Genomic DNA, 12,034 nt, shown 5'->3' with positions numbered 1-12,034 from the left:
AAGACTGATGAGGCCTAATTTCTACTTTACTTTACTTTTATTAAAGTTCAAAGAGGCCAAACTGGCAACCCAGTCTCATCAGAAAATGTTCAATGGCAACGTTGGTCCACTTGGACCGACGTTACCATCTCACAATCTGAGAGGCCAGATTGTGAGATGGTAACATTTAGTCCTCCCATTGTTTTGCATTGGCGTGTTCTCACGTCACGTGACTCTCAAGCTCCCGTCTGCGGAGAGGAAAACATGGCGGAGATTCCTTGTTTTTTCAGATAAAAATATAATTTTGTAACTTAGTTTGGGCATAAAAATACATTCTGACACCATTTCTAGCGAGAAATGTGGTCTTTGCTTCCACAGTCTTCAGCCAGTTCGTGCTTATGATAAATATTTTAATAGTTATCACGCATGTTTTTATCGTTGCTATGATGGTTGCCATGGCACCACGGGCGCAGCTTGGTGTTTAAATCACAGTCCCTGCGTAGTGTCCTTCAGTGATCGTGAATGTTATTCATGTTATATAATAGTAATATTTGAGGCTAGATTACATCTCTAATGAGAAGGATCATGCGAGTCTGTTTATACCGAGGCCGGCCCGAGTGCGCGACCGGCCCGAGTGGCGCGAGCCGAGCGGCCCGAGTGCGCGAGCGGACATGACGTGTGGCTGTCGTAAAAACCCTATTTGTAAACAACCAGCCCTTTAACTCGGGGCTGCGTCATAAACACGGCGCGCTTGGAAGACCACGATGTCATCTTCCTTCTGTCAGGTAAGTAGTTTATTGTTTTTAAAGATCGTTACGATCTAGGTTTACAGTCCGAGTGCGGAGAGAGTCCGTCAATCCACACTATGGACGCTGTTCATCAGCTAATACGCCATTGTTAGCCACATGCTTCAGCCCACGGTAGCCTGTGCTACCTGGGAGGTGAATACATGGTTGTTGAAAGCAGTTCAAGACGCTTAGCTCATCATTGAGGGACGCTACAATATAAATATAAACATGAATTTGATTTATGAATGCTTTAGATTAATAAGGAGTGTATTTGTCTACCCTTACTCCACAATATCAGGTCAATTTGGTTTAATGTATAGTATGCACTATGACAATAATGTTTCCATGTTATGGAGTTGCGATTCATTTTATAAAACAATTGCTATGTTCTGTTTTTTAATCAAGGAGGATCCAAGTGAAGCTACAGGAGTTTCATTAACGTCAACAACTTGGACCGAACAGTTTGTTTTGCTTGATGAAGAGCAGGAAGGGCAGCCTGGAGAGAAAGAGAAGCCGGGTTGAGCCCACTACCATCATCCACGTACCACGAGGAAGATGAGGGAGAGAAATGATCCTACCATTAAAGAGGTACTTTTAAGTTACATACCAGAAAAAACATTTTATATAATTTGCCAAATATACATTTTTATTAAATCCCCAAAGTACACTTGCTGAAATACAAGTTAATATCACACTGAAAGAATTTTGATCAATCATGCTTCCCTGCTGTGATTGTTTAACTAGGAAAACAACTTTTTCCACAGGAAGGCAAGTAAATTTAAGGAATACATGTGCAAAGTTTTCCTCTGTTATGTATAATGATGACCCCCATCAAACATAATGTTAGCAATATTTACACCTTTTAATTTATACTGTTTATTTCTGTCTACATGTGTGAATTTGCCTTCATTAGTTTCAGAAAAGAGCGATGATGTATCGGTCAGTGGGCGGCAGCACGAGACTCCGCAAACTAGTCTGTAAGCAAAGCAGACGAAGGCATCGAGGTTGCGGCCTGCCATCATTGTTATTTTGCTTAAGGGACTGAATATGTTTCATGTAGAAATATTAGCATTTCCCTTATATCTACCAAAACTGCTTGTTTCACAGACTGCAGTTTTGTTTTGATCCGATGTGGTGTGCAAATACAACCGTATCTGCAATGGGTTGTGGGGCATTAACATTTGTAACTCTAATTTTGTTTTGACAGACTGTGAAAAGAACGTTGAGAACATCACCACTCTACAGGAAGACACAGTCCAGTAATGGGTGTCAGAAGTTCAGTAGTGAACGACAGGTACTGTGGAAAAATATGTGTCATTGTTGTACAATGTCCTTTGACTCTGTTTAAACAAGGTCAACACAAAAAGGTTTGATTGTAAACTGATATCGGTATGAATTCATGTTATTCTCCTCGTCAAAAGAAACAAACAATCCAAATTACCTGCAGAAAGCCCTTGATGGACGCTTCAGCTGCATCGTCAGACTGGTGAGACAGCAAGATGCCAACTTTAATGCCAATTTATTTGTGTAACATTCTGTGACCAAATGTATAGATAACTTTTTGTAGATTGTAAAAATAGATAACCCATTTATTACAAAAAAACTACACTAGAATTATCGCACTGCGTTGTATGACTCCGCTAACCAGAGCAGTGTCCGTCTACATATTTCTACATATTTTCTCTCATATAAATGACACTGTATCTCTTGACAACTGAAACCATAAGATGAGGTCAGTGTGGCCTTGACCTTTTTACTTTAAGACAAATACAAAGTTAGACAATCCGAAAACATGCAGTTATGCCTCCGGCGACTCGCTATTGCAGAGGCATTAAAACCGTAGTGTAGTAGATTGGATTTTATTGGTGTTACATTGGACATCTTGTATGGGTACACCAAAAAATATATTTGGTTTCACATTCTAGATGGCAATAAGCAGAGTCATCAACTCAGGAAAAATATTTCTGTAGAAAAGAAAGCCTTGTATGTGTGTATGTATACATACACACAAACGCACAATTGAGACGTTTTTGTCTTTTATCATATATTCTCAGGCAGTACTGATGCATTTACTGAGAGGGGACGTGAGGGCCTACTCTGCGTGCTCAGAGTTCAAGCCCAGCAGGCTGCAGCGGGCCTGACATATTCTGGAACAGCAGCACAGTCTTTGGATGACTCCTCTGAAGATGAAAACATGGCGAGGTACTTCTCCACTGATGAAGAACTGTGAGGGCTGTGATTAGCTACACTCTCTTGCTACAATGCTACTCATGCTACTCCCTGGCAGCCTTAGGAAGGCATTAGCTTGCTGTGTGGTAGCTGTTAGCTTCAGCATTTTTAGTTTTTAGTGGCCTGTCTGACGTTTATGTTAAAAAAAAATCAGAGGGAACCATCTTCATAATTTAACACTATGGTTTGTTTGTGTCCTTCAGTTCTTCTCAAGAGAAGCAGTACAGGTGTGCCTCAGCTCCACGGTCCCTCCTGCAGCCTCCGCTCCTGATGCTATCCTCATGTCTCCATCACACCAAGCAGCAGACCTGGATTGACAGACCTTTCTCCAGAGCTGCCCCCTCCCTCTGAAACCCCCCTCTCCAAAACACTATTTGTGTAGTTTTTAAAGTATTTTTTGCATGAGAATTGTTGATCATAACATTTCCAGCAGATGCCTTAATATAATGTTTGTGCACAATAAATGACATTGATCATAACATAATGGTATTTCCTTGCACTTCTACACCATGATATTGTCAGATAAGATGCTGATTACATTAAAGCAGTGAATGCTCTGCTTTAAGCAACATAAACACACAATGATTCAATGGATCTGAAGTAGAATGGGCACATTACATTCTGTAGAGAATGCCTCAGTTATGGAAGTCAGAAAATAACTTTCTTTATCTGAGGTTCCAGCCATTTATAGTCACAGCAAAGCACACAGGTCTGGTTGTCTAAGTGGCGCCCATATCATTGTTTAAGATGTGTAACATCAAGTTTGTGTTTCAGTGCAAAATTAGTCATTAGTCAAGAGTTCACCATCTTGTTTACACTAAAATTAGGTGACCCAGATGTTTCACAATGCAATCTGATAAGGTCTTATGAGAAACATTCTTAACATTAAAGAAATCAACACAGAGGATAGCAATATCTGTTTGACTTTAATCAGTAGCTGGTAATCGGCAGCCTGACTTATTCAAACACATTAATACTACAATGAATGAGGCAGGGCCTTCTATCAGAAATCAACTATATCGTCACGTTATGTTTCTCTTGAGCACATGGAAATTACCTTCAGCTTCCACTTACTGTCACCTGAACCATACTGTTATTTCTGTATCTACAGTGACTTTTAGGAAAACATATACTAGAGGGCAATGTATAAACATTAATACATCTTATTTATATAGAGCTTTTCAAGAAGTGCAAGTACTAAACTGAGGGAAAGCTAATACAAACAATATATATATATCTTATTTCCATGTGCCAGGACAGCCTCACACTTGGATATAAACCAATTTTAGAATACATTTGCTTATACTGGAGATCTTTTAAATTAATGTCCCAGAAATGATTTCTGATGGAAAACCCCTGCCTTATTCATTGTAGTATTAATGTGTTTGAATAAGTCAGGCCGCTGATTACCAGCTACTGATTAAAGTCAAACAGATATTGCTATCCTCTGTGTTGATTTCTTTAATGTTAAGAATGTTTCTCATAAGACCTTATCAGATTGCATTGTGAAACATCTGGGTCACCTAATTTTAGTGTAAACAAGATGGTGAACTCTTGACTAATGACTAATTTTGCACTGAAACACAAACTTGATGTTACACATCTTAAACAATGATATGGGCGCCACTTAGACAACCAGACCTGTGTGCTTTGCTGTGACTATAAATGGCTGGAACCTCAGATAAAGAAAGTTATTTTCTGACTTCCATAACTGAGGCATTCTCTACAGAATGTAATGTGCCCATTCTACTTCAGATCCATTGAATCATTGTGTGTTTATGTTGCTTAAAGCAGAGCATTCACTGCTTTAATGTAATCAGCATCTTATCTGACAATATCATGGTGTAGAAGTGCAAGGAAATACCATTATGTTATGATCAATGTCATTTATTGTGCACAAACATTATATTAAGGCATCTGCTGGAAATGTTATGATCAACAATTCTCATGCAAAAAATACTTTAAAAACTACACAAATAGTGTTTTGGAGAGGGGGGTTTCAGAGGGAGGGGGCAGCTCTGGAGAAAGGTCTGTCAATCCAGGTCTGCTGCTTGGTGTGATGGAGACATGAGGTTAGCATCAGGAGCGGAGGCTGCAGGAGGGACCGTGGAGCTGAGGCACACCTGTACTGCTTCTCTTGAGAAGAACTGAAGGACACAAACAAACCATAGTGTTAAATTATGAAGATGGTTCCCTCTGATTTTTTTTTAACATAAACGTCAGACAGGCCACTAAAAACTAAAAATGCTGAAGCTAACAGCTACCACACAGCAAGCTAATGCCTTCCTAAGGCTGCCAGGGAGTAGCATGAGTAGCATTGTAGCAAGAGAGTGTAGCTAATCACAGCCCTCACAGTTCTTCATCAGTGGAGAAGTACCTCGCCATGTTTTCATCTTCAGAGGAGTCATCCAAAGACTGTGCTGCTGTTCCAGAATATGTCAGGCCCGCTGCAGCCTGCTGGGCTTGAACTCTGAGCACGCAGAGTAGGCCCTCACGTCCCCTCTCAGTAAATGCATCAGTACTGCCTGAGAATATATGATAAAAGACAAAAACGTCTCAATTGTGCGTTTGTGTGTATGTATACATACACACATACAAGGCTTTCTTTTCTACAGAAATATTTTTCCTGAGTTGATGACTCTGCTTATTGCCATCTAGAATGTGAAACCAAATATATTTTTTGGTGTACCCATACAAGATGTCCAATGTAACACCAATAAAATCCAATCTACTACACTACGGTTTTAATGCCTCTGCAATAGCGAGTCGCCGGAGGCATAACTGCATGTTTTCGGATTGTCTAACTTTGTATTTGTCTTAAAGTAAAAAGGTCAAGGCCACACTGACCTCATCTTATGGTTTCAGTTGTCAAGAGATACAGTGTCATTTATATGAGAGAAAATATGTAGAAATATGTAGACGGACACTGCTCTGGTTAGCGGAGTCATACAACGCAGTGCGATAATTCTAGTGTAGTTTTTTTGTAATAAATGGGTTATCTATTTTTACAATCTACAAAAAGTTATCTATACATTTGGTCACAGAATGTTACACAAATAAATTGGCATTAAAGTTGGCATCTTGCTGTCTCACCAGTCTGACGATGCAGCTGAAGCGTCCATCAAGGGCTTTCTGCAGGTAATTTGGATTGTTTGTTTCTTTTGACGAGGAGAATAACATGAATTCATACCGATATCAGTTTACAATCAAACCTTTTTGTGTTGACCTTGTTTAAACAGAGTCAAAGGACATTGTACAACAATGACACATATTTTTCCACAGTACCTGTCGTTCACTACTGAACTTCTGACACCCATTACTGGACTGTGTCTTCCTGTAGAGTGGTGATGTTCTCAACGTTCTTTTCACAGTCTGTCAAAACAAAATTAGAGTTACAAATGTTAATGCCCCACAACCCATTGCAGATACGGTTGTATTTGCACACCACATCGGATCAAAACAAAACTGCAGTCTGTGAAACAAGCAGTTTTGGTAGATATAAGGGAAATGCTAATATTTCTACATGAAACATATTCAGTCCCTTAAGCAAAATAACAATGATGGCAGGCCGCAACCTCGATGCCTTCGTCTGCTTTGCTTACAGACTAGTTTGTGGAGTCTCGTGCTGCCGCCCACTGACCGATACATCATCGCTCTTTTCTGAAACTAATGAAGGCAAATTCACACATGTAGACAGAAATAAACAGTATAAATTAAAAGGTGTAAATATTGCTAACATTATGTTTGATGGGGGTCATCATTATACATAACAGAGGAAAACTTTGCACATGTATTCCTTAAATTTACTTGCCTTCCTGTGGAAAAAGTTGTTTTCCTAGTTAAACAATCACAGCAGGGAAGCATGATTGATCAAAATTCTTTCAGTGTGATATTAACTTGTATTTCAGCAAGTGTACTTTGGGGATTTAATAAAAATGTATATTTGGCAAATTATATAAAATGTTTTTTCTGGTATGTAACTTAAAAGTACCTCTTTAATGGTAGGATCATTTCTCTCCCTCATCTTCCTCGTGGTACGTGGATGATGGTAGTGGGCTCAACCCGGCTTCTCTTTCTCTCCAGGCTGCCCTTCCTGCTCTTCATCAAGCAAAACAAACTGTTTGGTCCAAGTTGTTGACGTTAATGAAACTCCTGTAGCTTCACTTGGATCCTCCTTGATTAAAAAACAGAACATAGCAATTGTTTTATAAAATGAATCGCAACTCCATAACATGGAAACATTATTGTCATAGTGCATACTATACATTAAACCAAATTGACCTGATATTGTGGAGTAATGGTAGACAAATACACTCCTTATTAATCTAAAGCATTCATAAATCAAATTCATGTTTATATTTATATTGTAGCGTCCCTCAATGATGAGCTAAGCGTCTTGAACTGCTTTCAACAACCATGTATTCACCTCCCAGGTAGCACAGGCTACCGTGGGCTGAAGCATGTGGCTAACAATGGCGTATTAGCTGATGAACAGCGTCCATAGTGTGGATTGACGGACTCTCTCCGCACTCGGACTGTAAACCTAGATCGTAACGATCTTTAAAAACAATAAACTACTTACCTGACAGAAGGAAGATGACATCGTGGTCTTCCAAGCGCGCCGTGTTTATGACGCAGCCCCGAGTTAAAGGGCTGGTTGTTTACAAATAGGGTTTTTACGACAGCCACACGTCATGTCCGCTCGCGCACTCGGGCCGCTCGGCTCGCGCCACTCGGGCCGGTCGCGCACTCGGGCCGGCCTCGGTATAAACAGACTCGCATGATCCTTCTCATTAGAGATGTAATCTAGCCTCAAATATTACTATTATATAACATGAATAACATTCACGATCACTGAAGGACACTACGCAGGGACTGTGATTTAAACACCAAGCTGCGCCCGTGGTGCCATGGCAACCATCATAGCAACGATAAAAACATGCGTGATAACTATTAAAATATTTATCATAAGCACGAACTGGCTGAAGACTGTGGAAGCAAAGACCACATTTCTCGCTAGAAATGGTGTCAGAATGTATTTTTATGCCCAAACTAAGTTACAAAATTATATTTTTATCTGAAAAAACAAGGAATCTCCGCCATGTTTTCCTCTCCGCAGACGGGAGCTTGAGAGTCACGTGACGTGAGAACACGCCAATGCAAAACAATGGGAGGACTAAATGTTACCATCTCACAATCTGAGAGGCCAGATTGTGAGATGGTAACGTCGGTCCAAGTGGACCAACGTTACCATTGAACATTTTCTGATGAGACTGGGTTGAAACTGGATGTATCTGTTGTGATTTGGAAGAAAAAGTAAATGTCAGCATTTCAGTCTAATGGTGAATATTCTCTTTACGTGATCTCAGAGTCATCACACGAGGTCGTCTGCGAAGAATCAGAATTTAAAAACAAGAGCGATACGCCATGAAATCTGCATCATCCTCCCTGAGTTTAAAAACATTGGCAAGTTCATTTACATGTAGTCGAAGGGAAAAATCAATTTCAGATGCTGGTTCTGCTGACCGACCCCCCCCCCCCCCCCCCCCCTTCCCTTGTGGAAACAAATGGCCATCAACCCACCAGCAGACGAATGGTGCCCTGGAGACGAGGCTGTGCTTAGCAAGCAGCTAAAAGTGAGAGGGGCTGCAGAAAATAAATAAAACACACAATCGTTCAGAGAGGATATTGTATCGAACACACACCCTCACAGACCAGAGTGTTACTGCACTTTTATTTCACCGCTGTTAAATTAATGATCCGAAGAGGTTTATTATAACAGGCACCAGCCGAGAAATCCACAAAAACATCAGCGATATAAACTCTGATTTGGATTTTTTAATGGAGGACTTTATATTGAATTAGCTGCTGATGAGTCTGACTTTTAATCCGGGGAATTATCCACATTAATGCATTTTAAGCACAAGTTTCTCCATTTTTTTCCAAGCTGGCCGGGGCTTTGAGAGCACGGATCTAATTTCATTTGGCCGTGTGCACCGAGAGGGCCGAGTTAAACATTGAAGAATATTGATTGGCAAAAAAGCAACTTACCAGAAGTGCTGCTGTCAGAATTTCCTGTCTGTTTTGCAGATCTGTGGCAGATACAGACACAGCCGCTCCCAGTGAGCGTGATCAGAGAGCGCAGCTCCGGCAGAGAGCATCAGATAAAGACGCCTCCATCGAGGAATTACATGGAATGCTTCCAAACAGACAGTGAGATTGGTTTCCAATTCCTCCCATCAGACAAATTGAGCCCAGTGGCCAATTATTCCCATCGCCAATTAACCTTGCAGCCAGCCCCCTCTCGGCTGCTGCGTGTGTCAAGCTGCCAAATTTGCTGTTGCCTGTCATGTCGACGCCACTGATGAAAACAGACAGGAAAACTCTGTGGGTCCGTATCGATGGAAGATATCATTGTGTACCTCATACCCCATCCAGTAGGGTTTATATACTCTAAATACTCTGTATAAGATGGTGGAGAAGCCTGAGAGGCAACAGCAGAAACATTATGTTTGAGTGTTTTAATCATATTTTCACATTTCTTTGTTTGCACGACATTCTTCTTTCATGTCGGGGCCAGTAATTTAAAACCAGTGTGAAGAGCTGCGGAGGAACAGGACATAGACAAACACCATTTAAAGTAAAGCACAGACTCATAACATGTTTGCATTCAGCAGCACAGATGCATGGGAAAGTGGCTTCAGTGCCATTGGCGTTGTATACCTACTTGTGTGTGTACTTTGTGTGTAACTATCCACTCGCTGGCAGATGAGGGCCGAAGGTTACAGTTGTTCACGGATTGGAAAACACGCCGAGTAATGAGTTCTTCTATTCTCTCGACATAAATCTCCATCAGTGTTGTTCAGTCTGTTGCTACTACGTCACTTTACATCCTGATACAACACAACAACATGTGAGCTGGATTGTGTTATGATGCACAGCCTTACTTTCCCCTCGTGACCTGCTGCACTATAGCTCATAAAAACCCAGCCTCCTCCATGTTACTGGTTTAAATTGGGACATGGATCAAACAAATATGTCAAAGTAAATGTTATACAACTTTTTCAAAAGTGCAAGATGGAGTCACCGGATCCAGGGAAGATCATTCTGGAAGAAATTCAGACTGATGGATAAAACATGTTTAATTACATTTAACCAAAACCCCAGATCCGTGTCTAACTTTAACCAAGTGTCCTAAACTTCACCACAGACAGGATTTGAACAAGAAGCTGCTGGATTGAACCTGGGGGCCTCTCTGTGGGGAGTTTACATGTTCTCCCGTCTTTACTGGTTTTCTACGACTTCCTCCCAGTTAATAGGAGAACACATTTTCCCTCTGTGATGTCTGTGATGATGTTAGTCTCCATACGTCAGTGCTGCGATGCGTCCAGGGCTTACAGCATCTCAGCTGGGATTGGCTCCAGCTCCTTGGTGGCCCTCAAAGCATCAGGGACATCTATAATAAATGGATGGACGCCATACGAATACTTGGCAGCTTTGACTGACGACACCATCGTCTCGGTAGCAGCGAGGTCAAACACCTGAGCATCTGTCTTTGTGTCTTTGTGGAACACCTCCCGAGCACAAACCACTAATGTATGTTCCTCTGCACTGTGTCTCTACCATCATTAAATCCCTGCTCTCGCTGTGTGTGGGCAGGATTCACACTATCTGTTACGTCTTCCATCAACACACCGGGGACTTTGTGTTGACATGCATCAGCGCACACACAACCTTCTCCTGCCTCGCTCAGATTTACATATGTGTGTATCCATTTAGCTAATGTCTACAAACAAGGAAGCGAGGAGTCGGTCCAGTGGCATTTCAGCATTGTTGCTGATTGACATGTTAGTTGCTGGGATACTCAAGGGAATAAGTGGAATTCATAAATGCAGATTTTTTATTTTACATAACATAACTATAAGTACATTTCTTATCCAAGTCACAAGTGCAGTTGTGTAACCTCTGCACCATCATGGAGCTGGGATTCAACTGGTGTTGAAAATGTCCAAATGTGACGCCTCATTTCAGGGACGGCCAATCAGATTCCAGGAGATGCTGCAGGTAACAGGTAAAAGCATTTTACCAGCAGCCTGCTATCAGCACCTTTCATCAGCCCAGTGCATTTATCAGGTTTGGTTTTTTGTCTGTTGAAACTGGCCTGCAGGGGGGGGGGGGGGGATCTGCATCGTTCCCATTGCTTCACACACTCTCTTGGAAATAAATGGATGCAGTAGAAAAACCAGAAAAACAAACATTCAATAATGTTCTTGAGATTTACCGGCAAAGGAGCATTAATTCCACAAACAATATTAGATTCCTCTTCTCGGGTGTGCCCGGGCAGAAGCAGCGACTTAACTTGATCTATGGATTTCATTTATCATTATCTAATATAGCACTGTGAATCTCATTTGTTCGGGCACTGAACACTGAGACTTATTACCGTGAGAGACAGTGTAAATGGATTTGCAATTGAACGGGGGACTGTTTCTTCGGTGAGCACTTTGTAGAGTTTATTCCAGTTTTCATCTCACAACTTATGAAGGCGTAGGCTGTCGTTAAGTCGGTGAGGAGGAGAGGAACATGATGAAGGATATTTGACACTGTAAAACTTCACATAAAGCCGTCAATACCAATGGATTGCTGGACAGGCCGATGGGCACAATAATAAGGGCCCTGGGGACGTGCAAAACGACCACAAAGAGACACAAACCTGTAATAAAGATTCAAAACACCCATGAAGAGTAATGAACACAAAATGGCCGACACACAACAGCTATAGAATGAGATGTAAAAGCAACACAACAACATTGTGGAGTCATAAAAATAAACAAAATCACAACAAGGCAACAACAGACAAAGAAAAGAAAAAACGACCACAAAGAGACACAAACCTAATCATAAAGATGCAAAACATGCATAAAGAGTAAAGAACAAATAATGTCACAAAGCTGCAACAAAGAGGTGCTAGAGGGACACAAAATGATGACACACAACAGCTAGAAAGACAGAGAATGAAACAAACAGAGACATCCAGT

The 12,034-nt window shown here is 41.1% G+C and overlaps 2 long non-coding RNA genes across 3 annotated transcripts; one reads left to right on the top strand and one right to left on the bottom strand.

Annotated features, from left to right (window-relative positions):
• Positions 1-652: 652 nt before the first annotated feature.
• LOC128440313 (uncharacterized) lies at positions 653-3,413 on the top strand. 2 transcript variants are annotated; one of them, XR_008338509.1, is made up of 6 exons: positions 653-764; positions 1,173-1,355; positions 1,975-2,061; positions 2,189-2,253; positions 2,822-2,969; positions 3,200-3,413. It is a non-coding gene; the product is annotated as an uncharacterized LOC128440313 (long non-coding RNA). The 2 variants fall into 2 exon arrangements; XR_008338510.1 differs by lacking the exon at positions 2,189-2,253 and having other exon boundaries at positions 3,200-3,411.
• A 1,471-nt stretch (positions 3,414-4,884) lies between these two features.
• On the bottom strand, positions 4,885-7,684 carry LOC128440351 (uncharacterized). The gene is made up of 6 exons (XR_008338519.1): positions 7,579-7,684; positions 6,988-7,170; positions 6,282-6,368; positions 6,090-6,154; positions 5,374-5,521; positions 4,885-5,143 (listed from the first exon to the last, which is right to left on the bottom strand). It is a non-coding gene; the product is annotated as an uncharacterized LOC128440351 (long non-coding RNA).
• Positions 7,685-12,034: the final 4,350 nt, after the last annotated feature.

Source organism: Pleuronectes platessa, chromosome 5 (assembly GCF_947347685.1).
Source record: "Pleuronectes platessa chromosome 5, fPlePla1.1, whole genome shotgun sequence".
Classification (NCBI taxonomy): domain Eukaryota; kingdom Metazoa; phylum Chordata; class Actinopteri; order Pleuronectiformes; family Pleuronectidae; genus Pleuronectes; species Pleuronectes platessa.
Note: the sequence above shows the minus strand (reverse complement) of the source record. Positions and strands in the feature narration are given on the sequence as shown.